This window comes from Dama dama, chromosome X, assembly GCF_033118175.1.
Source record: "Dama dama isolate Ldn47 chromosome X, ASM3311817v1, whole genome shotgun sequence".
Classification (NCBI taxonomy): domain Eukaryota; kingdom Metazoa; phylum Chordata; class Mammalia; order Artiodactyla; family Cervidae; genus Dama; species Dama dama.
In genome coordinates this window covers 5,549,618-5,576,888 of record NC_083714.1, presented here as the reverse complement: position 1 = coordinate 5,576,888, position 27,271 = coordinate 5,549,618, and the positions used below count along the sequence as shown (strand labels likewise).

The following is a 27,271-nucleotide window of genomic DNA, read 5'->3' as shown; positions in this document are numbered from 1 at the left end:
CCATAGACTAGATGGTTTCCTTGCCTCCATTCTATCCATATTCCAATCCACCTTTCATACTAGTGCCAGATTAATTTTCTTAAAACACTTTCAGCATATCACTCTCCTGCCTGAGACCTAGCTCAAATGTCACCTTTGTAAAATCTTCCTAACCCCCCAGGAAGAGTTAGGAGCTGCCTACTCAGTGTTCTCACAGCGCTTTGTGCATACCTTTATGAGCTTACAACACATCCAATAATTACCTGCTAAATTACTTTTCTCTTCCATTCGCTGAGAGCTCCTAGAGGGCAGACCAAACTACTGACGCGTCTCCTGGGCCCATCTATCTTGCCCCGTGCCTCACTGCCTTCACATACGTGGTTTCCTCTGCCTGCTGCATTTCTCCCTCTCACTATTCCTGCTCAGTTCATTGAACACATATTTATTGGGGGTCAATTTTGTGCCAGAAACTGTTTTAGGCACTTGGGATTTATCAGGGAACAAAACTGACAAAAATGCCTGCTTTCATGGAGTTTATCTTCTAGTGGAAGGACAAAGATAAACAAAATCAATAAATATTAGAAGGCAGTCAGAGCTATGCAGCAGGATAAAGGGGTACACTGAAGGAAGTAGGACTTTTAAACATGGTGATCAGGATAGACTTTATTGAGAAAAATGACATTTGAACAAAAAGGAATAGTTCATGACGATATAGTTCTGGCGTAAAGGAGGCCAAAGCAAAAGCTCTAAGCTGAAATTGTATCTGTCATACGTATCTGTGTCTGGGTTTAACTAGTGCAAGAATATATTGGACTGCATGAGTTAAGAGGATGCTCCTTTATATCAGGGTCTCAAAATTATATGCCCACAAGGGTTAGGCAAGAAACATAAATAGGTAAAGCAAAAGAGACAACAGGGAACTGTGGTGAGAGGAGTGAATCAAAGAATGCTTGATCTGTCCAAAAATCCTAGCCACTACTCAGCTCTAGCTAATTATTGCCAGAGACTCTTAATGTTGCCATATTTGAGACGAGCCAGAAATGTATATTCTATGAGAAATATCCCAATCTGTAACGTTGACAACTGCATTAGTCCAGGTCCTCTGAAAAGGAGGTGCCATGACAGGCACAGATTGTGCAAGTGGTTTATCTGTGGAAACACGTGAGAGAAAATGCAGACAGAGTCTGAGAAGTCCAGAAGAGCTGTTGCATTATGATGTAGGTCTAATCTCTGTGGAAGAGGGTAAATGCAAATCAAAACCACAATGAGATACCATCGCATATCTGTCATAATGGCTATTATCAAAAACCCAACAAGTAACAAGTATTGGCAAGGATGTAGAGAAAAGGGGACCCTCCGACACTGTTGGTGGGAATGTAAATTGGTACAGTCACTATGGAATACAGTACGGGAATTGCTTTAAAAAGTAAAACCAGAGATACCATATGATCCAGCAATCACACTCCTGGGCGTGTACCTTCAAAACCAAAAACACTAACTTGAAAACATATATGCACCTGTGTGTTTCAATGCAGCATTATTTATTTTTTTTTTTTTTTTATGATTCTGATCGTTAGTTGTGACCCTCAAAAAACATTTCCATGTGAATCTAATTCATAAGCTAGAGCTATGCTTCCTAAAATCCTCCCTTCCATCTTCTCTGGTTCTCACACATCCTGCCACTGCTGTAGGGATGCTCACACTCCATGCTAAGTTGCTTCAGTCCTGTCTGACTCTGTGCAACCCTATGGACTGTAGCCCACCAGGCTCCTCTGTCCATGGGATTCTCCAGGCAAGAATACTGGAGCGGGTTGCCATGCCCTCCTCCAGGGGGATCTTCCCGGCTGAGAGATAGAACCCACGTCTCACATCACCTACACTGGAAGCAGATTCTTTACCGCTAGCACCACCTGTGCTGACCGTGGGGATAATAAGCCAATACATTCATGATTCTTGGGGCTGTCTGGCAGCTGGGGACCACCAGCAGCCCACCAGGGAGGCCTGGCATGGGATATAGTAACACTTTAAACCTGTAGGGACTAGACGATGCGCTGGCCAAGCCCAAAGTTCTCCAGGGAGCAGCCTTGGGAGACTCTGAACACCAACAACCCCATGCAGGCATCTGCCCCAGGGCCAGGCGGGCTCGGTGACAAAGGGAGCGGTTCTGAGCCACTTGTATTAAACCAACAGGTGGCACAGCTAAGTGCAAAACTTCACATTCCAAACTGCGGGGGACAGGAAGGGGAGTTGTTGGGTCCTTCCCCGCCCACCCCCCCACTCTCAAGCAGGTTACAACACAGCTCTAAAGCCTGGCGGGCCGACCTGCTGGGTGACAGCTTCAGAGTCTGGTGGGGGAGGACCCTGGCACCCTCTCATTAGCACTCTGTGTCTGCAAAAGGTCTGGGGAAGGAGTGAAAGCTCCCCAAGCATGCCCCCAGCCTCGACTACTCCTCTGTAACAACGGGCCCTCCTCCATCAGAAGAAATACATGTCCCTTCCCGAGCAGCAGAGTATGATCACAGCCAGTTGTTCCCGAGTCCAGGCTCGGGAGAGGAAGCCTCAGCCAGTGTCAGTTCAACCATGTGGCTCAACAGGTTGGCCGCCCACCTTGGCAGTCGGGCCCCACACTTCTGCAAAGGGAGGACCCCTGGGCCTTGGGGGAACAGGACCCCCAGACACTGATGCTGCTTATAGCTCCCTGAGTAGCCCTGGGCCCGCCCCCCACCCCCAGCCTTCCCTTCCCACCTGTTCAGCATCTGCTGAGTCTGTAACCAAGCCCATTCCTTCCCCACCCTCCTTGAGGATTACACACCTGCCAGCCACGACCCCTAAGTAGGCAAAGACCTGCCCCCTAAAATATATCACCACGTCCCCTCTAGAAAACACAAATCCTGAGATCTCACCTGGTGGTCAGTGCTTAAGTCTCTGCACTCTCACTACAGGAGGCACGGGTCTGATCCATGGTCAGGGAGAACTAAGGCAGATTTCCCAGGTGGTGAGGTAGTAAAGAATCCGTATGCCAATGCAGGAGATGCAAGATAGGGATCAATCCCTGGCTGGGGAAGATCCCCTGGAGAAGGAAATGGCCACCCATTCCAGGATTCTTGCCTGGACAATACCATGGACAGAGGAGCTTGGTGGGCTGCAGTCCATGGGGTCACAAAGAGATGGACACAACTTACCAATTGAGCACACAGGCACCGGCAACAGATCCCACCAGCTGCACAGTCCAAAAAGAAACGCATCAAACCCCAAAGACAATAGACCTGTGACTACAGGTTGGAGGGATCAGATGGATGGGTGTGTGGTCAGGGCAAAGGGAACTGGAATGACTTTTCCCTAGGAGCCCAGGGCCAAATGCAGAACCCCCTGTTTGCCCAGCTGGGCCAGAAAGTTCTAGAGAATGCAAGAGGAAGGTCAAGAGAACCAAAGCAAGCAGGCCTCGGGGGAAAGCTCCATGGTTTCCTGGCACACTGAGGCCTTCTCAGGTGTTGGGCATCCAGTAGGGGGGGTCAGAGATGGTCACTCTACTGGATTCAAAGGGTTCCCCACTCCAACCCTGCTGCTAGCGCCCACACCAGAAGTCCTCCTGGACTGCTCACAGCCAGCTCACCCACTCAGATGGGTAAGGGGCACCATTCTCTCTCTGCCTGCCTGCAAGGAGATGACAGGGCTCAGAGCTCAGGCCTCTGGCATATTTGCATGAGAACTCCAGCCTGGCCTGGAGAACTGGACTGGGGTGGCACAGGCTTTCCTCTGGGGCTGGTTGTGCTTGCACATGTGTGTGCAAGGATCTGGAGCAGCACTGTCTCGTGGAACCTCCTGCTCTGGAAACAAGGAGGCCTCTCCGAGCTGCCCAGTGAGGTAGCTGGCATCTCCACAGTGGTGGTTCCTAAGACATGGCTGGTGCGATGGGGGAACCGACTGTCTCCCTTGGGTTCAAGTCTGAATCACAATTGCCAGTGGCTGCCACAGCAGATGGCATGGGATGGCGCTCTTTGGTCCAGGGGACTCACCATGCCCCCCTGAGCAGGACAGATGTCTTCATCCATCACCAGCTCAGAACGCTACCCTGTCCACTCACAGAGATGACCACCACCCGCCATGGCCCCCACATCACAAGGTGAATGGGTACCCAAGGGCCTGGCACATCTCCCCAGGGCCCCAGTGGGGTAAGGAATGGGAGTCCTGCTCTGCACCTGCACGGTGTCCAGCAAGACTTTCCCAGGGGCCAGTTGCCTGAAAAGTGGACACTGAAGGTCCTCTCTCCAAATGCCCCCAAATTCAGCATTACTTAAAATATCCAAAAGATGGAAACAACCTAAGTGTTCACTGATGGAGGAATGGACAAAGAAGATGTGATATGTACATACAATGGCATATTACTCAGCCATAAAGAAGGATGAAATCTTACCATCTTCAATAACACTGATGGGCCAAGAGAGTAGTGTGCTGAATGAGATAAGTCAAAGAGAGAAAGAGAAATACCATATGACTTCAGGTATGTGTCAGATCTAAAAGGCAAAACAAATGAATAAATAAAACAGAAACAGGCTCATAGATACAAAGAACAAACTGGCCATTGCCGGAGAAGAGGGAAGTAATGGGGAATGAGAGAAACAGATAAGGGATCTTAAGAGGTACAAACTTCTGGATACAAAATAAATTAGCTGTGTGGGCATAATGTATACATAGGGAATATAGCCAATAACTTTATAGCATCTTTGTATGGTGATAGGTGGTAACTAGACTTATCATGGTGATAATTTCATAATGTATAGAAACATCAAATCACTATATTGCACACCTGGAAGTAATATGGTGTTGTAGGTCATACTTCACGTTAAAAATAGATGGCTTTAGACTGCCTACTTCACACCACACACACAAAGTAAGTCAAAATGGATTAGAAATAAATGTAAGATTAAACTATAAAACTTTCAGAAGAACATATAGGAGAAGATCTTCATGACCTTGGATTAAGCAAAGAGTTCTTAGATACAACACAAAAAAGCACAATTTGCAAAAGAAAAATGATAACTTGAGCTTAACCAGAACTCAAAACCTTTGCTTTTCAAAAGGTATCTTTAAAGAATGAAACAACTAAAAATATTTAAACAATGAAAAGACAAGAAACAGATTGGAAAAAAATATTTTCAAATGATATACCTGATAAAGCACTTGTATCCTAAATATATTTTAAAAAAATCTTACATCTCAATAATAGGAAGGGAAATAACCTAATTGAAAAAATGGGCAAAATATTAAATAGACATTTCTTCAAAGAACATTTACAAATGGACAAGACAGATGAAAGAATGTTCAATATCTTTACATTCGGGAAATGCACATTAAAGCTAAAATATTACTTTACATCCACAAGGGCAGTTATACATTTTGTAAGAGGAAAAATGACAAAATATTGGTGAAGATGTAGAGAAATTAGAACTCTTATATGGTGCTGGTGGTGCATGTGAATGTAAACAATGTAAAATTATGTGGGTTAGTGGTTGTTAAGGGGGTTGGGATGGTAATGGGGACTAAGTGCACATGGGCAAGAGAGAGATGCTATTGAGGTGATAGAAATAGCTAATGTTGGATGCAGTGATGGGTGCACCACTCAATAAATTTACTAAAAATCCTTGAAGGTACACGTAAAAGGAGTCAAATTTATGGTGTGTAAATTATATCTCAATACAAAATTGTAAAAACACTTTGGGAAGGAGAGAAAAACAGTAAGTTCGTGTGTCTGATTATTCATTAGGGGTCATACATGCCTCATTGAGCTGCTGTATGTTGTTGATGTTCCTGCTGTTGCTGTGGTTATGGTAGGAGTGGAGATTTTCCCATGAGGACTGAGGGTCAAGCAAGGATTTGGGTCCTTTAATAAAGTTTTGTAATTAACAGAAAAAGAAAAGGTGTCACTGGGTTGAAATTCTGATTAACAGGGGAGGAAAGAGAAGTGAGTGGGTTTACAAAAAAATATTCAGGATGCAGAAGTGGCAAGAATTTGCACTGATCAGATACTAGGACGAGGAAGAGTGAGGATGCCTCGGACTTAGTATGCTTCAAGTTGAATTCCTGTCATCCTCTCAAACTTACTGTCCTCTTGTGCTGCTCATCTCAGAGCAGATCAGCATCTTGGCACAGAAGAAGTAGTCATTGATTGTCTTCGGAGTGACAGTGTGAATGAACAGAGTAAAAATATGGCCAAAGCCTCCACAGGGTCCTGCCAAACAGCCAGTCATCCACTGCCAAACAGCTCACCCACGAGGTCGGCTCAGCAGATGTCTAGCAGAACTTCCCTCTCACCCTATTGATCACTTGGGAGGTCATCAGGTCCCCCATCCTAAAGGACACTCGCATTCATACCGGTGGCCACTCCTTGTTTAAACCCTGTGGGTGTGGCAGAGACCAGAATTTGCCCAAAGCCTGTAAGTTGTCCTGCAAATTCTTTACATGTGGGCAATGACAGGTGCATGTACAGCCCAAAAGACCATGGGGAACATGTGGTGTTGTAGAGAGAGGGTCACAATGGTGCCCAACTGGTGGATCGGTGTTCACTTTGGCTCCAAGCAGAAAGAGACTCTTCCCATCAGAAGGGGTGTAAAAAAAAAAAAAAAAAAAAAGAAGGGGTGTATTCACACAGGGCCTGCATCCGCCCCACCCCACCTCATCCTGGCAGGCAGAAAACACAGCTGCCAGAAACACTGCAGAGAGTGAGTGATCAGTTTGGATATTTTACTGCTGTTTCCAGAGTTGACAAGCAGAGATACAGAGCTGCTTGTGGTTCCTCATACAGATACTAAAAGCAGGAAGTGATCCCTCCCAGTCCACCATTCTTCTCAGAAACAGGGGGACGTGCAAAAGATGCCCACAGACTCAACCCACCCTTTGAACATTCCCTTCATCATACTGGTTATGAGATAAAGTATAACATCTTTAAGTATCATGACAGATAAACACATTTACCTCTTGTGGTTGTGAAGATTACAGTGTTTTGCATAATATAGGGTTGCCATTATCATTGTCACCAGTTCCTTAATGAGAAGGAATTAGAGAGATAGCATCATGTCCCTCCATAGTGTTTCTAATTCTTTGCCCTTATAGTTAATGCAAAATCAAGTGTAATTTTTAATACAGTGTTTCCTGAAAATACCAAGCTAAGAGGCAACCCTAAAAGACAATTCTATGGGAATTGCATATGAAAGCATTCCTCCATATGAGAGCTCAGGTCTGTCTTGCAGAGTTTGAGTACACAGTTAAGTCACTCAAATCTTTCCGGTTAGACTTTTTGCCAGACAGTGTACAATGCTCATTCAACCCATAAGGTTTTGGACAATGATTTATCATCTGGTTAAACTCTTTAATGGTAAAGCATTCAGAAGGGCATTCTTTAGAGTTAACATTCAACCAAGGCATTGAATTAATGTTGTTTCCAGTTTTCCTGGCAAGCAGTAAAGTAAGTAAGCCTCCTTGGCCTTTGCAGAATTGTTTTCGTAACAGAGAAAGATCTCTTGGCCTAACTTCCCCAATGCCCTGCCCTGCTTCTTGCTAGGTTTCCTGCTCCGGAGGGGCCGAGAAAGTGTACCATCTGGGCAGAAAACATTAGCAAGAAAGAGTCAGTGCTGCCAGGTCCTGCAGACAACCGAATTGCAGCTTCCACTGCACTGCCCAGCCAGGCGAAGCATGGAAATGGGAGGGACTCGCTGAAAGCTGGCCCCAGTCAAGGACAGACCCAGGGCGGGGAAGTCTGCTCGAGTTTGAGACTATGTCCTCTGGGCAGCAGTCCCAACGCGAGGCTGCTGCAGCTCTGCAAGCTGTTCCCAAGCACTGGGCCCAGCAAACCACGCGCTGATCTCCGGGCTCCGGGTCGCGCAAGTGCCACCCACCGTGTGACGGAAGCCCTGCGGCAAGGCACAAGTGGCCTTCTCCTGTGCCAGGGTGAAGGTAAGTACCACCGCCCCGGGGCCTAAGCAGCCAGGGTGGGGGCGGCCACTCTCTCACTTCCCCAAGCCTGCAAGCCAGCGCCTCGGCCACGCCACTCATCGAACCCACCCAGAACACCCCTTCCCCGCTCCATGGGGCGGGACCCACCTGTGCCAGAGGTCGCGACTCCCGATTCAGCCAAGTGGACGAATCGCAAGCGAGGAGAGCCTCGGAAGGCAGCCCTGCGCCCGCCCTTTTGCTTTCGGTCGCGAAACCGCCAGCCCCTCGCTCCCGCCTCCCCCGGCGCGAGGCCCCATCCCCCGCCCGGAGGCCCCGCCCCGCTCCTTCCGGCCGGGGGGCGGGGCCTCGCGCCGTGCACGCAAAGGGTGCCCGCGCGCGCTGGATTCTTGGAATCATGAGGATGGAGACGGGTCGCTGAGGTCGATTCCTAGCAGGTTGGGAACCATCAGTCGCAGACAGCAAAATAGATGGACCCATAAAACGATGCGTGTAAGACCCAGGTCGCCTTGCTTGCCTTTTCAGGACTCCGCCTCGGATGCTCCTATTTCCGGTAGTTTTATTGAAGTTCACTGAATTTACCTTCTTTCAATAGACTCCGCCGCTCTCTTGAGCTTACGTAAACACAGCACTCACTGCTGGCCTCCCACCAACTCATTGTGGTTGTTCAGGCGCTCGGTCGTGTCCGATCCTTTGCGACCCCGTGGACTGCGGCACGCCAGGCTTCCCCCCAGTTTAGTTGAGCACTTTGAATCCAAGGTCCAGGTACAGTGTTAAGTACAGTTAGCGCTAGAATGGAATGAATCATTAGGAACGCACATCTTAGGCACGCAAACAAGGAAGAACAGTATACATATGACAAAGAAGGACAAATTAAGCTCACTGAAATACTGTGTGTGATGGAAATTCAGGGCAAAGGGAAAAACTGAGAGCAACAAATAACAAATCTCATGTATAGACATTGAAAATGGGAGACTGAGCAGTCTCGTAGTTATTGGACATGCAAATTGTTACTCAAAATGGTAATAAAAAAGGAAAAGGTTTATAGAAGTCAGGACCAACAAAGGAAAAAAAAAAAAAAACCCTTCATACTTTTACCCTGAAATTCTTTCTGTCAAATGCTTTATCCCTAATTGTCTATTTTGAAAATTGCTACTCATTATTTTTGGCTCAATTGAGATACTGCCTCCTCTATGAATCCTTCCTTTTCTTTCCTAGATAAGTGTATATTCTGGTTTTTCATGAGTCCAATGTGACCAATGGTCTCAAGCATAGGCCTCAAGTATACCACTTATCATTCTGGATTATAGTTTCTCTGTTTGCATGCCTGTGTCCCTCCATGAGCAGGTAGCTTCTTGAAAGCTGGAAATTCATATTTTTCAAATTTATTTTCAGAGTCCCTAGCCCAGAACCTAACAAATCTTGTGTGTAGTGAATATTTGGTGAGCATTATCTAGAACCAGTGAGTAGAAAGATGGCTATAGCTAGGATGTGAATTAATGTACAGAAGAATCACTGAATAAGGTGAGATGATAGACTCAGACTCGTGTTTACTCATGCAGCAAACATTAATGAGTGTCCACTGAACTCCAGGTGCAGTATTAACCACTGAGTGTAAGATGGTAAACAAAAACTGGAGAGAGTTCATGCCCTATGGAGTTTAAAGAGCAAATAGGAATTAGCCAGGCAAACAGGAAAAGGAACATTCCAGATGGAAGGAACAGAATGACCAAAGGTCCTGTAATAGGAAAAAGCATGACGATAGCAACTAGAGTGACAAGACTGATAAGGGCAAGTCGAAATCAAAAGGTAGAAAGTACCCAGGAAGAGGCCAGAGGTTGACAGATAAAGCCTGTTTTAAAGCTGGGGGAAAAGAAGCCATTTGCCTTAATAATAGTAACCAACATTTATTAAATTTGCCACCATAGGCCAAAGGCTAAACTAAGTGTTTATAAAATTTAAGATAGATAATATTATTATCCTTGCTTTAAGGATAAGGATATCTTTGCTTTAAGGATAAGGACACTGGGGCTCAGAGAAATTAAGCAGTTTTATAAGGATCACACAGTAGTTAAGTGTCAGGGCTGACACTGAAACCTAGGTAATCAGGCTCCATGGAAATAGTGAGAAACTTTATTTTCTTGGGCTGCAAAATCACTGCAGATGGTGACTGCAGCCATGAAATTAAAAGATGCTTGCTCCTTGGAATAAAAGCTCTGACCAATCTAGTCAGCATATTAAAAAGCAAAGACATTACTTTGCCAACAAAGGTCCCTCTAGTCAAAGCTATGGTTTTTCCAGTAGTCATGTATGGATGTGAGAGTTGGACTATAAAGAAAGCTGAGCGCCAAAGAGTTGATACTTTTGAACTGTGGTGTTGGAGAAGACTCTTGAGAGTCCCTTAGACTGCAAGGAGATCCAACCAGTCCATCCTAAAGGAGATCAGTCCTGAATAGTCATTGGAAGGACTGATGCTGAAGCTGAAACTCCACTACTTTGGACACCTGATGGGAAGAGCCAACTCATTGGAAAAGACCCTGATGCTGGGCAAGATTGAAGGTGGGAGGAGAAGGGGACAACAGAGGATGAGATGGTTGGATGGCATCACCAACTCAGTGGACATGAGCTTGAGCAAGCTCTGGGAGATAGTGAAGGACAGGGGAGCGTGGTGTGCTGCAGTCCATGGGGTCACAAAGAGTCAGATAAGACTGAACAAGGCGTTAGTTAATTATGATTCTGTTATAATTGCTTAATTGTTGGTTTCCCTTATTATGATATGTGTGTGTTTATGTGAAGCAGCTAATATAGTGTCTAGGACAGAGTGGGAACTTAAAGAACATTTGTTGAATGAGTGAGTTAATATCTGATTAGTAATCAATAGTTGTAAATTGCTACAAAATAAGAAAAGGAAAAACCAACGGTAATATCTGGGTCATTTTATGTTTTAACCACCCTGGCCTGCCTTCCTTTATGTTGCTAGAACTCACCAGGCTTGTTCCTTCTCTGACTCAAAAAATATAATCTGCTCATCTATTTATCTCCATTTGTACTGCTAATATTTGAGGCCAAGTGTTGGCAAATTTTTTCAAAGGTAGTAAATATTTAGGCTTTGTGGGGCACACACAATCTCTGTCTGCCACCATTCAAATCCACATTCATTGACCAAAAGCAGTCATAGGTAATATTTAGATGATGAGTGTGGATATATTCCCATTAAAATTTATTTATGAAAATAGACAGGAGGCAGAATTAGGCCTGTAGGCCCAAATTTGACAGTTGAGCTTCCCACATGGAGCACTGGTAAAGAATCTACCTGCAATGCAGAAGACATAGGGGATGTAGGTTCGATCCCTGGGTCAGGAAGATCCCCTGGAGGAGGAAATGGCAATCCATTCTAGTATTTTTGTCTGGGATATCCCATGGACAGAGGAGCCTGGCAGGCTACAGTCCATGAGTTTCCACAGAGTCAGACACGGCTTAGTGATTGAGCATGCACGCATGCTCTAGCCTTAATTGGGCTGTTGTATAGGAATGATGTATGGGAGCCATCATCTTTGGTCAACATCTGCATCTTGGTTTTATCAGCATTTTAGTGAAGCCTTCATGCTTTCTATTGCTGTTCATAACCTTGAGAATTGTTGAAAAGTGATTCAAAGTGTATATTGCAATTTTGAATTTTTATTCATCAAAATGATCTCTAAAAGAATCAACCACTTTGATTCTTTGAAGTGAACTTCAAATCTTTGAAATTTCTAATCTTTGAAATGTTAGAAAAGAAATTTCTAATCTTTGAAAGGTTACAAAAGAAAGAAAATGAAGATTAATAATAAAAGTAACTTTTATTATGTAACTAAAAGTGATTTTAGCCAGAAAATAAATATTCTGTACACAGTGCAACATTGAATTTGGTTGAGGCTTTGGTCTATAACACTAATTCTAGTCTATATACAAAACACATGAATCCTAAAAGTTTTCAGAGTAAATCGTTTAGGCCATACAAAATTTCCCTCATCTACTGATGGATAAAAATTGGGTAAAAGCTGAAAATTATATTAATTTTGTATATGAGAATATGAACAGGATATGGACATTTCTGACTCTGATCAGGAATACGGTTCAGCACAAACTTAGTAGCCTGTACAGTAAGTTTGGTACTGTAAAGGCATTTTAGTAGTTTAAAGGCACACATGGGATTTTCCAATGAGAATGCTGGAGCAGGTTGTCATGCCCTCCTCCAGGGGATCTTCCTGTCCCTGGGATCGAACTCTGGTCTCCTGCATCTCCTGCACTGTAGACAGATTCTTTATTGCTGAGCCTCCTATATATACATGTTTTTAAAATTTGATATCCTCCTCTTAATCTGTCTTATGTTGGTTTAATTCTTTCTCCAGCCAGAAGAACCTAGAAGGGTAGAAGAAAATCTGTTCCTCCCTGATAGGGACACATAGTGATATTGTGCAGGGTCCTGTGGGGTTCTGGGGCACAAAGCCTGCATCCTCCATTTCTTTGATGATAGGAAACAGCCTTCACTCACCCTCCTTGACCCACTGTGAGTTCCAGTGGGCAGATTCAAGCAGTTCTTAATTAGGGAAGGGAGGGGATGCCAGACCAGGGAGAAACAAACAGTCAAGAGCAGCCTTGGGATAGGGTCCTGGTTTCCCCCCAATGGATACACACAACAATATCTTTGATTTGCTTTACAGATATTGAAACTCTCTCAATGTGGGAGCAGTTAGCGGTTAACAACTGTGTGCTGCCCACAAGCATGTAGACCCCAGGCCAGTTGGACCTGAAGGTTGATGATGCTGACTCCCACTTATTTCACCATCAACCCGTCAGAAGAGTGTCCACTAGCTGATCACAACCTCCTCTTTGAATAATTACTGTAAAATTTCTCACTGTCTCTCTGAAGTGAGGACACATGGTTTTGGGGGCATCAGCCCACTATGTCTCCCTTTGCCTAGCAAAGCAATAAAGTTATTCTTATCTACAAAAAAAGGCACAAAAACCTACCTGCAACTAACTTAAGTGAAAGAGAAAAATTTATGGAAAGATAATGGGCTCTCTCACAAAAAGGTAGGAGTGGAATATTCAGAACTTGGAAAGGACAAGGTACAGTTAGGCCTCAAGAATGATCAAAACCAAGGGTTCAAATGTTATTAAGATTCTCTATCATTCTTTAATCTATTCTTCCTCATACATTTATTTGTACACTCTCTTTCTCTCTCTCCCCCTCTTTTTCTCTCCCTTTCTCTACCCCTCTGCCCCTTCTGCCAAAGATCCTTTTGTTTCTCAAGTCCATGCAACAGGAAATATGATTACTGACACCTCCCTAAATTTTCATCCTACAGGTTCAATCGCTGATTGGATCATCAGGGTGATGGTAGCCTCGTAGAATGAGCTTGGGAGTGTTCCCCCCTCTACAAATGTTTGGAAGAGTTTCAGAAGCCCTCTATAAATGTCTGATAGAATTCACCTGTGAAGCCATGTGGTCCTGAACTTTTGTTTGTTGGAAGATTTTTATTCACTGTTTTTCAATTTTATTACTTGTGGTTGGTCTTTTCATACTTTATATTTCTTCCTGGTTCAGTCTTGGGAGATTGTACCTTTCTAAGAATTTTTCCATTTCTTCCCTGTTGTCCATTTCACTGGCATATAGTTGCTTGAAATAGTCTCTTGTAATCTTTTGTATTTCCACTGTATCACTTGTAACTTCTCCTTTTTAATTTCTAATTAGATTGATTTGAACCATCTCCCTTTTTTTCTGGATGAGTCTGACAATTTGTTGTAAATCCTACAAAGTTTGCCTAGGTACTCAACTAGCACAATTGGCTATATAGTACTGTACTATAATAGGCTTATAATACTTTTCACACAAATAATATATTATTTCATTCTTTTTTATGGCTAAGTAGTATTCCATTGTCTATATGAAATACATGCACATCTTCTCTATCCATTCATCTGTTGATGGTAGAATATCCCTGTTCTTAAGTAATATACATTGAAATATTTAAGGGGAAAAGAGGCATGAGGTCAGTGACTTACTCTCAGATGGTTTAGAAAGTAATAATAATACCAAAGATTAAATATATACATACAAATATATCTTTGTAAATATAAATATGTACAGAAACATGTATAAATATTTACATAGAGAGAGAGGAAGAGAGAGGGATAAAGTAATAAAGCAAGTATTTGAAAAATGTTAACAATTAGTAAATCTGCGTGAAAGATGTACCCAAGACCCTCATACTGTTTAGTTTTCTAAATGAAACTCACTTGTAAATGTAAATTATTTCAAAGTAAAAAGTTAAAATTAAATATAATCAAGAAAAAAGTATATGAAAATATTAGTATAAAATAATGATTCTTCAAGTGTGGTACTGGACTTCTAGGTCCTTATCTATTAGAAAGTTGCTAGAAATGCAAATTCTCCCATCCTACCCCAGACCTATTGAATAAGAACTCTGGTGCTAGAACTCAGCAACCTGTGTTGTAACAGCTCTCCAGGAATGCTGATATATGGTAAAGTTTGAAAACCACCAGAATAAAGATATCATTAGAATAAAAATGAAACCTTTCTAAATAGCAAAAGATATATCAAAAAGTAAAGTGAAATATTTTATGTGCATAATACACACTCACATGCACACATGTATTCATAGGCCAAAATTACAAACCCTCCTCCCAAAGTTACTATTTATAATAGGAATAAAAATTACAAGGTATATTAAAATAAATCCTATAAAAGATGTAATGTTTTTAGGAAGAGAATTATAAAATTTTAGAAAAATTGAAAAGACCCAGGTGAATATAAGTTATAATATATTCATGAGGGAAGATTCATTGTTATAAACTTGGTTACTTTTTTCAAATTATTCTACATATTAAATGAAAATACAATCAAGATATCAATAGAATTTTATTCTTACAGAACTTGACATGCTGATACTAAAATTCACCTTATAATTCATGTAGAAGAGAAAATAGATAAAAAGTGTCATGAAACTTTTGAAGAATAAGTATAAAGAACTTATATTAGTAGATAGCAAAATTTACTACAAATCCATAATAATGAAACAGTATAGTATTAAGGCACACATGAATAGACAAATAACTGATGGAGAAAATAATGAACTTATAAGCAGAACTATGTATAAATGTAATCTTATTATATGACACATAGCAATAAGTCAGTAGGTGAAATGATTGACTCTTCAATAAACGGAATTAGGATAACTGGCTCTTAGGGAAACAGATAAATGTAGATCAATACCTCACACCACTCACAGACATTTAAGAATTTAATTTCTGAGTTAAATCCTAAGAAAAAGCATATATATGTATACACACACACACACACACACATATATAGTTAAAGTGAATGGACTAGATCTATTTTTAACAATATAGATACATCATAAAAACATAAAATTAAGTGAAAAAAGTAACTTTTAAAAGGTGTGTCCAATGTGAAACCATTTATATATACATGAAGTTGTATATATACATTATATGTTACAGTAAGTCTCCTACATATGAATGAGTTCTGTTCCGAAATCATCTTCATAAATCCAATTTGTTTGTAAGTCCAACAAAGTTAACCTAGGTACCCAGTTAATACAATCAGCTATATAGTACTGTACTGTAATAGGTTTTTAATACTTTTCACACAAATAATACATAAACTGTAAACAAAAAAAATAAAGGGAACATTTTTAATCTACAGCACAGCACCTTGAAAAGTGCAGTAGTGCAGTACAACATCTGGCATCCAGGAGCTGGCATCCAGTGAACAGGCAAGAAGGGTTACTGACTAGAGGAAGGGGACGAGGTGGGAGATAGTAGAGCTGAAAGGTCAAGAGCAGTAGGAGACAGAGGGCGAGCTGCAATGTCACTCATGCCTGCATTGATGCCACAGTGTCTGGCTCCTTGCTGAACTCAATTCTATCCACCCTCTTGAAGAAACAATCCAGTGATGTCTGAGTAGTTACTCTTTCTCGCCATAGATGACACAGTAGCAGTGGATTGCATTCTGAACACCTGCTGCAACATTCATGTACCATTCTAGGTTCAGGTCCTGGGCTTCAAAAACTAACAATGCCTCCTCAGATAAAGAAAATCCCCTTGCCATTTGCTGTGTTGTAAACCTCACTGGTTCTTCACTTAGATTCTTCACTTACTTCTTCCTCTGGTCTTTCTGTCCTTTCTCTGGGCCTCCAATTCTAATAAGTTGAAAGGAAGTGTAAGTTCAGTTCAGTTCAGTTGCTCAGTTGTGTCTGACTCTTTGCAATCCCAGGACTGTAGCACACCAGGCTTCTCTGTTGATCACCAACTCCCAGAGCTTGCTCAAACTCATGTCCATCGAATTGGTGATGCCATCCAACCATCCTCAAGAGTCTTCTCCAACACCACAGTTCAAAAGCATCAATTCTTCGGCCCTCAGCTTTCTTTATAGTCCAAATCTCACATCCATACATGACTACCTGAAAAACCATAGCTTTGACTAGACAGACCTTTGTTGGCAAAGTAATGTCTCTGCTTTTTAATATGCTGTCTAGGTTGGTCATAACTTTTCTTCCAAGGAGCAAGCGTCTTTTAATTTCATGGCTGCAGTCACCATCTGCAGTGATTTTGGAGCCCAAAATAATAAAAGTCTGTCACTGTTTCCATTGTTTCCCCATCTATTTGCCATGAAATGATGGGACTGGATGCTATGATCTTATTTTTTTAAACGTTGAGTTTTAAGCCAACTTTTTCACTCTCCCCTTTCACTTTCATTAATAGGCTCTTTAGTTCTTCTTCTATTTCTGCCATAAGGGTGGTGTCATCTGCATATCTGAGGTTATTGATATGTCTCCTGGAAATCTTGATTCCAGCTTGTGCTTCATCCAGTCCAGCATTTCGCATGATGTACTCTGAATATAAGTTAAATAAGCAGGGAGACAATATACAGCCTTAATGTCAAGGCTGTAAGGAAGTGTAAGGTTAGTGACAAGAAAATGAGGGAACTCCTATCTATCTGGTGACTTTTGTTGCCCCAGTAAAAGAGGTAAATTTGTCTGCTGGGAGGATGGTTGTATGTGATATGTATGTGTTATTTCTGTTCATCAAGAGATACTATTAATAGAAGGGAAAGGAAATCCACAGAGTAGAAGATAATTGTAATATGTACAAACCATATGGCAATATGGCAAACCACCCCAGTATACTTGCCACGAGAACCTCATGAACTGTATAAAAAGACCAAAAGATATGACATTGAAAGATGACTGCCCCAGTGCAGAAGGTGTCCAGTTTGTTACTGGGGAAGAGTGGAGGACAACTACTAATAGCCCCAGGAAGAATGAAGTAGCTGGGCCAAATAGAAAATGATGCTCAGTTGTGGATGTGTCTGGTTTTGGAATTAAAATCCAATACTTCAAAGAACAGAATTGCATAGGAACCTGGAATGTTAGGTCCATGAATCAAGGTAAATTGGACTTGGTCAAGCAGGAGATGGCAAGAGTTAACATTGACATCTTAGGAATCAGTGAACTAAAATGGATGGGAGTGGGCAACTTTAATTCAGATGACCGTTATATCTACTACTGTGGGCAAGAATCTCATGGAAGAAATGGAGTAGCCCTCATAGAAAACAAAAGAGTCTGAAATGCAGTACTTGGGTGCAACCTCAAAAATGACAGAATGACCTCTGTTTGTTTCCAAGGCAAGCCATTCAACATCACATTAATTCAAGTCTATGCCCCTACTACTGATGCTGAAGAAGCTGAAGTTGATCAGTTCTGTGAAAACCTAGAAGATCTAGAACCTACACAAAAAAAGATGTTCTATTCATCATTGGGGACCAGGATGCAAAAGTAAGAAGTCAAGAGATACCCGGAGTAACAGGCAAGTTTGGCCTTGGAAAAAAAAATGAAGCAGGACAAAAGTTCACTGAATTCTGCCAACAGAATGCACGGGTCATAGCAAATAGCCTTTTCCAGCAACACAAGAGACAACTTTACACATGGACATCACCAAATGGTCAATACTGAAATCAAATTGATCACATTCTTTGTAGCCAAAGATGAAAGTGAAAAAGCTGGCTTAAAATTCAACATTCAAAAAATGAAGGTCATGACATCTGGTCCCATCACTTCATGGCAAGTAGATAGGGAAACAATGGAAACCATGACAGACTTTATTTTCTTGGGCTCCAAAATCACTGCAGATGGTGACTGCAGCCATGAAATCAAAAGACGTTTGCTCCTTGGGAGATAAGCTGTGACCCACCTAGACAGCATATTAAAAAGCAGAGACATTGACAACAAAGATCCATCTAGTCAAATCTATGGTTTTTCCAATAGTCCTATATGGATGTGAGAGTTGGACCATAAAGAAAGCTGAGTGCCAAAGAATTGATGCTTTTGAGCTGTGGTGTTGGAGAAGACTCTTGAGAGTCCCTTGGACTGCAAGGGGATCAATCCAGTCAATCCTGAAGGAATCAGTCCTGAGTGTTCATTGGAAGGACTGATGCTGAAGCTGAAACTCCAATACTTTGGACACCTGATGCGAAGAGCTGACTCATTGGAAAAGACCCTGATGCTGGGAAAGATTGAAGGCAGGAGGAGAAAGGGATGACAGAGGATGAGATGGTTGGATGGCATCACCGACTTGATGGACATGAGTTTGAGCAAACTCCAGGAGTTGGTGATGGACAAGGAAGCATGGTGTGCTGAATTCCATGGGGTTGCAGAGTCAGACATGACTGAGTGACTGAACTGATCTGAACTGAGCCAAAGATGGAGAAGCTCTATACAGTCAGCAAAAACAAGACCTAGAGCTGACTGTGGCTCAGATCATCAGCTTCTCATAGCAAAATTCAGGCTTAAACTAAAGAAAGCGGGATAAACCACTAGGCCAGCCAGGTATAACTTGAACCAAATCCCCTATGAATATGCAATGGAGGTGATGAATAGATTCAAAGGATTAGATCTAGTTAACAGTGTGCCTGAAGAACTATGATGGAGGTCCATAATATTGTACAGGAGGCAGCAAACAAAACCATCCCAGAGAAAGCGAAAAGAAAGAAGGCAAAGTGTTTAATCTGAGGAGGCTTTACAAATAGCTGAATAAAGAAGAGAAGTGAAAAGCAAGGTAGAAAGGGAACGGTACATCCAACTAAATGCAGAGTTCCAAAGAATAGCAGGGAGAGACAAGGAGACCTTCTTCAAAGAACAGTGCATAAAAGTAGAGGAAAACAGCAGAAGGGGAAAGACTAGAGATCTCCTTAGGAAAATTGGAACTATCAAGGGAACATTTTTCCCAAGGATGGCCAAAATAAAAGACAGAAATGGTAGAGATCTAGTAGACACTGAAGAGATCAAGAAGAGATGGCAAGAATACACAGAAGAACTGTACAAAATAGATCTTAATGAACCAGATAACTGCAACGGTGTGGTCAGTCACCCAGAGCCAGACATTCTGGAGTATGAAGTCAAGTGGGCCTTAGGAAGCACTGCTGTTAATAATGCTAGTGGATGTAATGTTAAAATATTAAAATATTAAAACTAAATATTCTAGTAGAGCTATTCAAAACCCTAAAGGATGTTGCTATCAAAGTGTTGCACTCAATATGTCCGCAAATCTGGAAGACCCAGCAGTGGCTACAGGATTATTCCTAATTCCCAAGAAGGATAGTACTAACAACTCTGCTAACCATCAGACAATTGCACTCATCTCCCATGCTAGTAAGGTCATTTTGAAAATCTTGCATGCTAGGCTTCAGCATTATGTGAACCAAGAACTTCCAGATGGCCATGCTGAGTTTGAAAAAAAAAAAAAAAAGATCTCTTTAAAAAAGAGATCAAATTGCCAGCATTCATTGGATCATAGAGAAAGCAAGGGAATTCCAGAAAAATATCCATCTCTTTTTCATCAACTATGCTAAAGCCTTTGACTGTGTGGATAATAACAAACAGTGGAAAGCTTTTAAAGAGATGGAAACACCAGATCATCTTACCAGTCTCCTGAGAAACCTGTATGCAGGTCAAGAAGCAACATTTAGAATGTTGTATAGAACAACTGATTGGTTCAGGATTGAGAAAGGAGAGTGACAGGGCTGTCTGCGGTCACCCTGTTTATTTAACCTATATGCTGAACACATCATGAGAAATGCCAGGCTGAATGAGTTACAAGCTGGAATCAAGATAGGCAGGAGAAACATCAACAACCTCAGATATTTGGATGATACCACTCTAATGGTAGAAAGTGAAGAGGAACTAAAGAGGCTCTTGATGAGGGTGAAGCAGGAGAGTGAAAGAGCCGGCTTAAAACTAGATATTAAAAAAAGTAAGTTCATGGCATCAGGTCCATTACTTCATGGCAAATAGAAAGGGAAATGTGGACATAGTGACAGGTTTCCTCTTCTTGGTCTCTAAAAATCACTGTGGATGGTGACTGCAGCCATGAAATCAGAAGACATTTGCTTCTTGGCAAGAAAGCCATGACAAACCTAGACAGTGTATTGAAAAGCAGACACACCACTCTGCTGACAAAGGTCCAGGTAGTCAAGGCTATGGTCTTCCCAGTGGTCATGTACGGTTGTAAGAGCTGGACCTTAAAGAAGGCAGAATGCCAAAGAATTGATGCCTTCAAACTGTGGTGCTGGAGAAGACTCCTGAGAGTCCCTTGGACAGCAAGGAGATCAGACAATCTTAAGGGAAATTAACCCTGAATATTCACTGCAAGGACTGATGCTAAAGCTGAAGCTCCAGTATTTTGGTCACCTGATGTGAACAGCTGACTCATTGGAAAAGTCTCTGATTTTGTGAAAGATTGCAGGCAGAAGGAGAAGAGGGCATCAGAGGGTGAGATGGCTGGGTGACATCACTGAAGCAATGGACATGAACTTGGGCAAACTTCGGGAGATGGTGAGGAACAGGGAGGTCTGGCATGTTGCAGTCCCTGGGGTCACAAAGAGTCTGACAGGACTGGGCGACTGAACAGCAACAACATCAACAAGAAGATAATTGTAATACATATATACGGCAAAGGGCTCCTGTTCAGAATATATGGGCACTTAGAAATCAACTAAAAAAGATAATAGCCCAATTAAAATGTGAGAAAGCCCTGACCAGATACATATCAAAAGAAGATACCCAAATAACCAATAAACATATTAAAAAGATGCTTAACATCAAGAAATGCATATTAAACAACCAAACAATGTGTCTGCTATTCATCCACCAAAATGGCTTAAACAGTAGATAATATCAAGTGTTAACAAGTTTGTTGAATAGTTGGATTTTATACGTTGCTGGTGAGGGTATAAAGTGAAATAACTTCTTTAAAAAGTATTTGACAATATCTACTAAGGCTGAGGGCTTCCCTGGTGGTTCAGTGGTAAAGAATCTGCCTGCAGTGCAGGAGATACAAGAGATGTCAATTTAATCCCTGGGTCGGAAAGACCCCTGGAGGGGGGCATGGCAACCCACTTCAGTATTATTGCTGGGAAAATCCCATGGAGAGAGGAGCCTGGTGGGCTACAGTCCATGGGGTTGCAAAGAGTCAGACATGACTGAAACAACTGTGCACACATGCGCTAAAGCTGAAAGTATGAATAAATGCTTAGTGATTTCACTCCTAAATACATACCCAACAGAAAGAAACTTCATGGGTGTACATGGCGTGGGCTTCTCTGGTGGTCCAGTGTTTAAGAGTCTGTCTTGCAATTCATGGGACACCAGTTTGATCCCTGACCTGGGAGGTTCCTACCTGCCACTGAGCAGCTAAGCCCATGCACCACAACTACTGAGCCAGTGCTCTAGAGCCCATGTGCTACAACTATTGACCTGCCCTAGAGTCCATGCTCTGCAACAAGAGAAGCCACCACAATTAGAGGCCTGTGTGCTGCAAATAGAGACTAGCCCCAACTCTCCACAACTAGAGAAAAACACACATGCAGCAACCAAGACTCAGCACAGCCAAAAATAAATAAATCTTAAAAAAAAAGAAATTATGCATGTTTACCCCCAAAACATGTGTATGACTGATGAGAAAAGCATCATTTTTAATAGCCCCAAACTGGAAACCACCCAAAAGTCCATCAATAATACCATGAATAAAACTTCCTGCAATGCAGGGGTCACAGGTTTGATCCCTGGGTTGGGAACATCCCCTGGAGGAAGAAATGGCCACCCATTCCAGTATTCTTGCCTGGAAAATCCTACAGACAGAAGAGCCTGGCAGGCTACAGTCCATGGGGTCACAAAGTCAGTCAGTCAGTTCAGTTGCTCAGTTGTATCTGACTCTTTGTGACCCCATGAACTGCAGCACTCCAGGCTTCCCTGTCAATCACCAACTCCTGGAGCTTGCTCAAACTCATGTCCATCGAGTCAGTGATGCCATTCAACCTTCTCATCCTCTGTTGTCCCCTTGGCAAATAATGTCTCTGCTTTTTAATATGCTGTCTAGGTTTATCATAGCTTTTCTTCCAAGGAGCAAGCATCTTTTAATTTCATGGCTGCAGTCACCATCTGCAGTGATTTTGGAGCCCAAGAAAATAAACTCTGTCATGGTTTCCATTGTTTCCCCATCTATCTGCCATGAAGTGATGGGACCAGATGTCATGATCTCCATTAAAACTTTTTTTATTATGTTTATTTATTTTTCATTGATTGATGATTTCTTTACAATATTGATTTGATTTGTGTCACATATCAACATGAATTAGCCTTAGGTGTACATATGTCCCTTCCCTCTTGAACCTCCCTCCCACCTCCCACTCCATCCCACCCCTCTAGGTTATCACAGAGCCCCAGTTTGAGTTCCCTGAGTCATATAGCACATTCCCATTGGCTACCTATTTGCATATGTTAGTGTATATGCTTCCATGCTGCTCTCTCCATTTTTTTTTCAGTTTAATTAATTAATTTAGTTTTTACTTTACAATATTGTATTGGTTTTGCCATACATTGACATGAATCCGCCATGGGTGTACATGTGTTCCCCATACTGAACCCCCCTCCCACCTTCCTCCCCATCCCATCCCTCTGGGTCATCCCAGTGCACCAGCCCTGAGCACTTTTTCACTCTCCTCTTTCACTTTCATTAAGAGACTCTTTAGTTCCTCTTCGCTTTCTGCCATGGGGTCGCAAAGTTCAGTTCAGTTCAGTTCAGTCACTCAGTCTGTCTGACTCTGCTACCCCATGAACCGCAGCACGCCAGGCCTTCCTATCCATCACCAACTCCCGGAATTTACCCAAACTCATATCCATTGAGTTGGTGATGTCATTTAACCATCTCATCCTCTGTCGTCCCCGTCTCCTCCTGCCTTCAATCTTTCCCAACATCAGGGTCTTTTCACTTTCATCAAGAGACTCTAGTTCTTCTTCACTTTCTGCCATGGGGTCGCAAAGAGTCAGAGACAATTGAAGTCACTGAGCACAGCACACAAGCTACTGACACATATGAATGAATATGAAAAATAGTTTACTGAGAAAAAGATCCAGACACAACAAAGTACATATTGTTTTATTCCATGTATATCAATTTTTAGAAAAGGCAAATCTAATCTATAACGGGTTTCCCAGGTCGTTCATTGGTAAAGAATCTGCCTGCCAAGCAGGGGACATGGATTTAATCCCTGGGTCAGAAAGATCCCCTGGAGAAGAAAATGGCAACCCACTCCAGTATTCTTACCTGGAGAATCCCAGGGACAGAAGAGCCTGGCGGGCTACAGTTCATGGGGTTGCAAGAAGAGTTGGACATGACTTAGCGACTAAACAACAACAAAATCTATAATAATAATAAATAATAATAGTAATAAAAATTCCCATAGGGGAATTCCTCTTGGGAAGGAGAAATGGAATATAGAATCAGAATGGACAAGAGGGAACTTTCTTGAGAGTTATATGTGTTCTGTATCTTTATAGGAGTTACACAGACATACATACATATGTGTAATTTTATTTAGTAGTACTCGAGATTATTGCTTTTTATGTAGTTCATGAATGTTGTATCTTGATAAAAAATTTTAACCTCCTGTGGTAATTCTTGTATTAACATCTTTCCTCTCTTTTGTTTTCAATCTCTTTTTAAGAAAAATTCTTAAAAAAGAAAAAAAAAAGAAAAAAAATTATACCCTCAGTTGATTTTTGTTTATTTATTTATGTTTGGCTCTGCTGGGTCTTTGTTGCTGTGGGTGGGCTTTCTCTAGTTTGGTGAGTGGGGACTACTCTCTAGTTATTGAGTACAGGCTCGAAGGTACTTGAAGGCATAGGAGCTTCAGTAATTGCAGCGTATGGGCACAGTAGTTGTGGTGTACAGGTTTCATTGCTACTTGGCATGTGGAATCTTCCCGGACTGGGAATCGAACCCATGTCCTCTGCCTTGGCAGATGGGTTCTTATCCACTTTGCCATCAAGGAAGTCCCCTTCAGTCTCTTCTTTAAACCATGATACTCAACACTATCCTGAGGCTTCCAGAGTAACTACCTCTCTTTGGGCCCCATATTGTCCCTGTGTCTTCTTTGTTTTATGGCTGATCCTCTTCTTTGTCTTTTGCTTAGGTCAATGTTATCTACTAGCTCTAGGGTATTTTATTTTTACCCTCTTCCATGTTCCATGATTTAGGATTGTCCATGTTATAAAGGTCCAAGAGACCAGGCATACTTATGAAGAATTTGTTAAGTGTCTTTCAAATACAAAAAGTAGGGCATCATAGACAGTGAGCTATTAGGAACCCTAATGCAATACTGGCTCCATTCCAATGATTTGCTTTTGGAGATAAACAACCTAGATCATACAAACAATAAAGTGATTCTTTTTGGGCTTTAAGTACCTACTGAATAATTTCTAATGTGTCTCTAAATAATCATCAATGGCTTTTATAGAGTTGTTGTTGTTCAGTAGCCCAGTCGTGTCCAACTCTTTGTGACCCCATGGACTGCAGCACGCCAGGCCTCTCTGTCCCTCACCATCTCCTGAAGTTTGCCCAAGTTCATGTCCATTGCATTATGGAGTTACCTTTAAGCTAATTTACTTTTGTCCTCTTTTCTCATCCTTTCTCTATTTTTATATTTCTATTCCTTCACATAATGAAATACATTTTAAATACTTATACTATTATATTCCTCAGTGATCTTCCACAAAACCTATTAAAATTTATCCATGGACCTCCCACTCCCCACATTCTAAACATTGAACTATTTAAGATGTACAATTTATGTAAGTCAAATTATTCTCCCATATTTTTACCTGTATCTTAAGAAACTGACTTTAAACTCACACCCGCCGGAAAGATGAATCATAAGCGTATTTATAATCCCTATGCTGATACATTATTTGCTAATCACAGCACAGACCACAGTACTGTTGCAACTAATGGCTAGATGTATTTAACATTACAAAAAATTTTCAAGTTAAACTCCACATAAAACACTTAAATTTACAATGACAATATCTAGACATTCATCAGTAAATTGAATCACAGTGTGAATGCAAATGTGTAGATTGTCATTCTAAACAAATTGGATATTGCATACTTGCATGCTCAGCCAGTTGAGTTCTCACACATACTAAATTAGTGAAGAAGGTAAAATAGCATAGTGTAGAAAGCACTTGACTAGGAGTAAAGAGAATTAGTTCTCGTTTTGGCTCTGTTACTAACTAGCTATGTATTTCTGAGGAAGTACCATAATATATGTTGGCTTCAGAATTATCTGTGAAATGAAGAGGTTATGGTAGAAAATTCCTTTATTTGTATTTTGTTTCATGGTTTAAAAAATTCTTTTATAAGATCTATCTTGTCTGACCTCAAAACAACCTATGAATTAGGCAGAGGGGGTATGATATTTTCTATTTTACAAATTAGGAGTGGTTTGGCATAAAGACTTGGTCAAGGTCACGAAGAATCAGATCTAGAGTCTCTCTTTTTCAATGTTCTTTCCATACTACTATACTGGCCCTTTAAAGCCCTTTAGGCTTCCCAGGCGGCTCAGTGGTAAAGAATCTACATTCCAATCCAGGAGACACAGGTTCGATCCCTGGGTCAGGAAGATCCCCTGAAGGAGGAAATGGCAACCCACTCCAGTATTCTTGCCTGAGAAATCCCATGGACAGAGAAGCCTGGTGGGATACAGTCCATGGTGTTGCAAAGAGTTGGACACTACTGAGTGAGCATGCTCATGGGGGCTAGATACACTGATCATCCTCAAACAAGAATTCCCTGAAACAAGCTGTACCAATTACTAGTCCATGATATTTGCTTAAAACATCTTGAGGAAGCTTCCATAAGCCACTTATCCTTATCCATCAGAGGGCAGACTGAATGAAAACCACCATCACAGAAAACTAGTCAAACTGGTCACATGGACCACACCTTTGTCTAACTAAATGAAACTACGAGCCATGTAGAGCCACCCAAGATGGACAGGTCATAGTGGAGAGTTCTGACAAAACGTGGTCCATTGGAAAAGGAGTGGCAAACCTGTTCAGTATTCTTGCCTTGAGAGCCCCATGAACAGTATGAAAAGGCAAAAAGATAAGAAACTGAAAGATGAACTCCCCAGGTTGGTCAGTGCCCAATATGCTGCTGGAGAAGAGAGGAGCAATAACTCCACAAAGAATGAAGAGATGGAGCCAAAGCGAAAACAATGTCCAATTGTGGATGTGACTGGTGATGGAAGTAAAGTCTGATCCTGTAAAGAACAATATTGCATAGGAACCTGGAATGTTAGGTCCATGAATTAAGGTAAATTGGAAGTGGTCAAACAGGAGATGGCAAGAGTGAACATCAACATTTTAGGAATCAGTGAACTAAAATGGACTGGAATGGATGAATTTAATTCAGATGACCATTATATCTACTACTGTGAGCAAGAATCTCTTAGAAGAAATGGAGTAGCCCTCATAGTCAACAAAAGAGTCTGAAATTCAGTACTTGGGTGCAATCTCAAAAATGACAGAATGATTTCTGTTCATTTCCAAGGCAAACCATTCAATATCCCAGTAATCCAGGTCTATGCCCCAACCGCTAATGCCCAAGAAGCTGAAGTTGAACGGTTCTGTGGAGACCTACAAGACCCTCTAGAATTAACACCATAAAAAGGTGTTCTTCTCATCTTAGGGGACTGGAATGAAAAAGTAGGAAGTAAGCAGATACCTGGAGTAACAGACAGGTTTGGCCTTGAAGTACAAAATGAATCAGGGCAAAGACTAACAGAGTTTTGCCAAGAGAATTCAGTGGTCATAGCAAACACTGTCTTCCAAGAACACAAGAGATGACTCTACACATGGACATCACCAGATGGTCAATACCAAAATCAGATTGATTATATTCTTTGCAGCCAAAGATGGAG

At 41.8% G+C, this 27,271-nt stretch overlaps 1 protein-coding gene and 2 long non-coding RNA genes across 4 annotated transcripts in view; 2 read left to right on the top strand and 1 right to left on the bottom strand.

Moving 5' to 3' along the window:
• The window catches only part of TMLHE (trimethyllysine hydroxylase, epsilon), a 62,229-nt gene extending 54,014 nt beyond the window's left edge, over nt 1–8,215 (bottom strand). For both annotated transcript variants that reach the window (XM_061137456.1, XM_061137458.1), the window contains exon 1: nt 8,077–8,215. The gene's annotated coding sequence lies outside the window, so the exon portion shown is untranslated. The remainder of the gene's footprint in view (nt 1–8,076) is intronic.
• The window catches only part of LOC133052521 (uncharacterized), a 50,543-nt gene continuing 30,874 nt past the window's right edge, over nt 7,603–27,271 (top strand). The window contains exon 1 of the long non-coding RNA XR_009692065.1: nt 7,603–7,929. This is a non-coding gene — a long non-coding RNA (uncharacterized LOC133052521). The remainder of the gene's footprint in view (nt 7,930–27,271) is intronic.
• On the top strand, nt 8,285–13,469 carry LOC133052504 (uncharacterized). The gene is made up of 2 exons (XR_009692058.1): nt 8,285–8,479; nt 13,278–13,469. It is a non-coding gene; the product is annotated as an uncharacterized LOC133052504 (long non-coding RNA).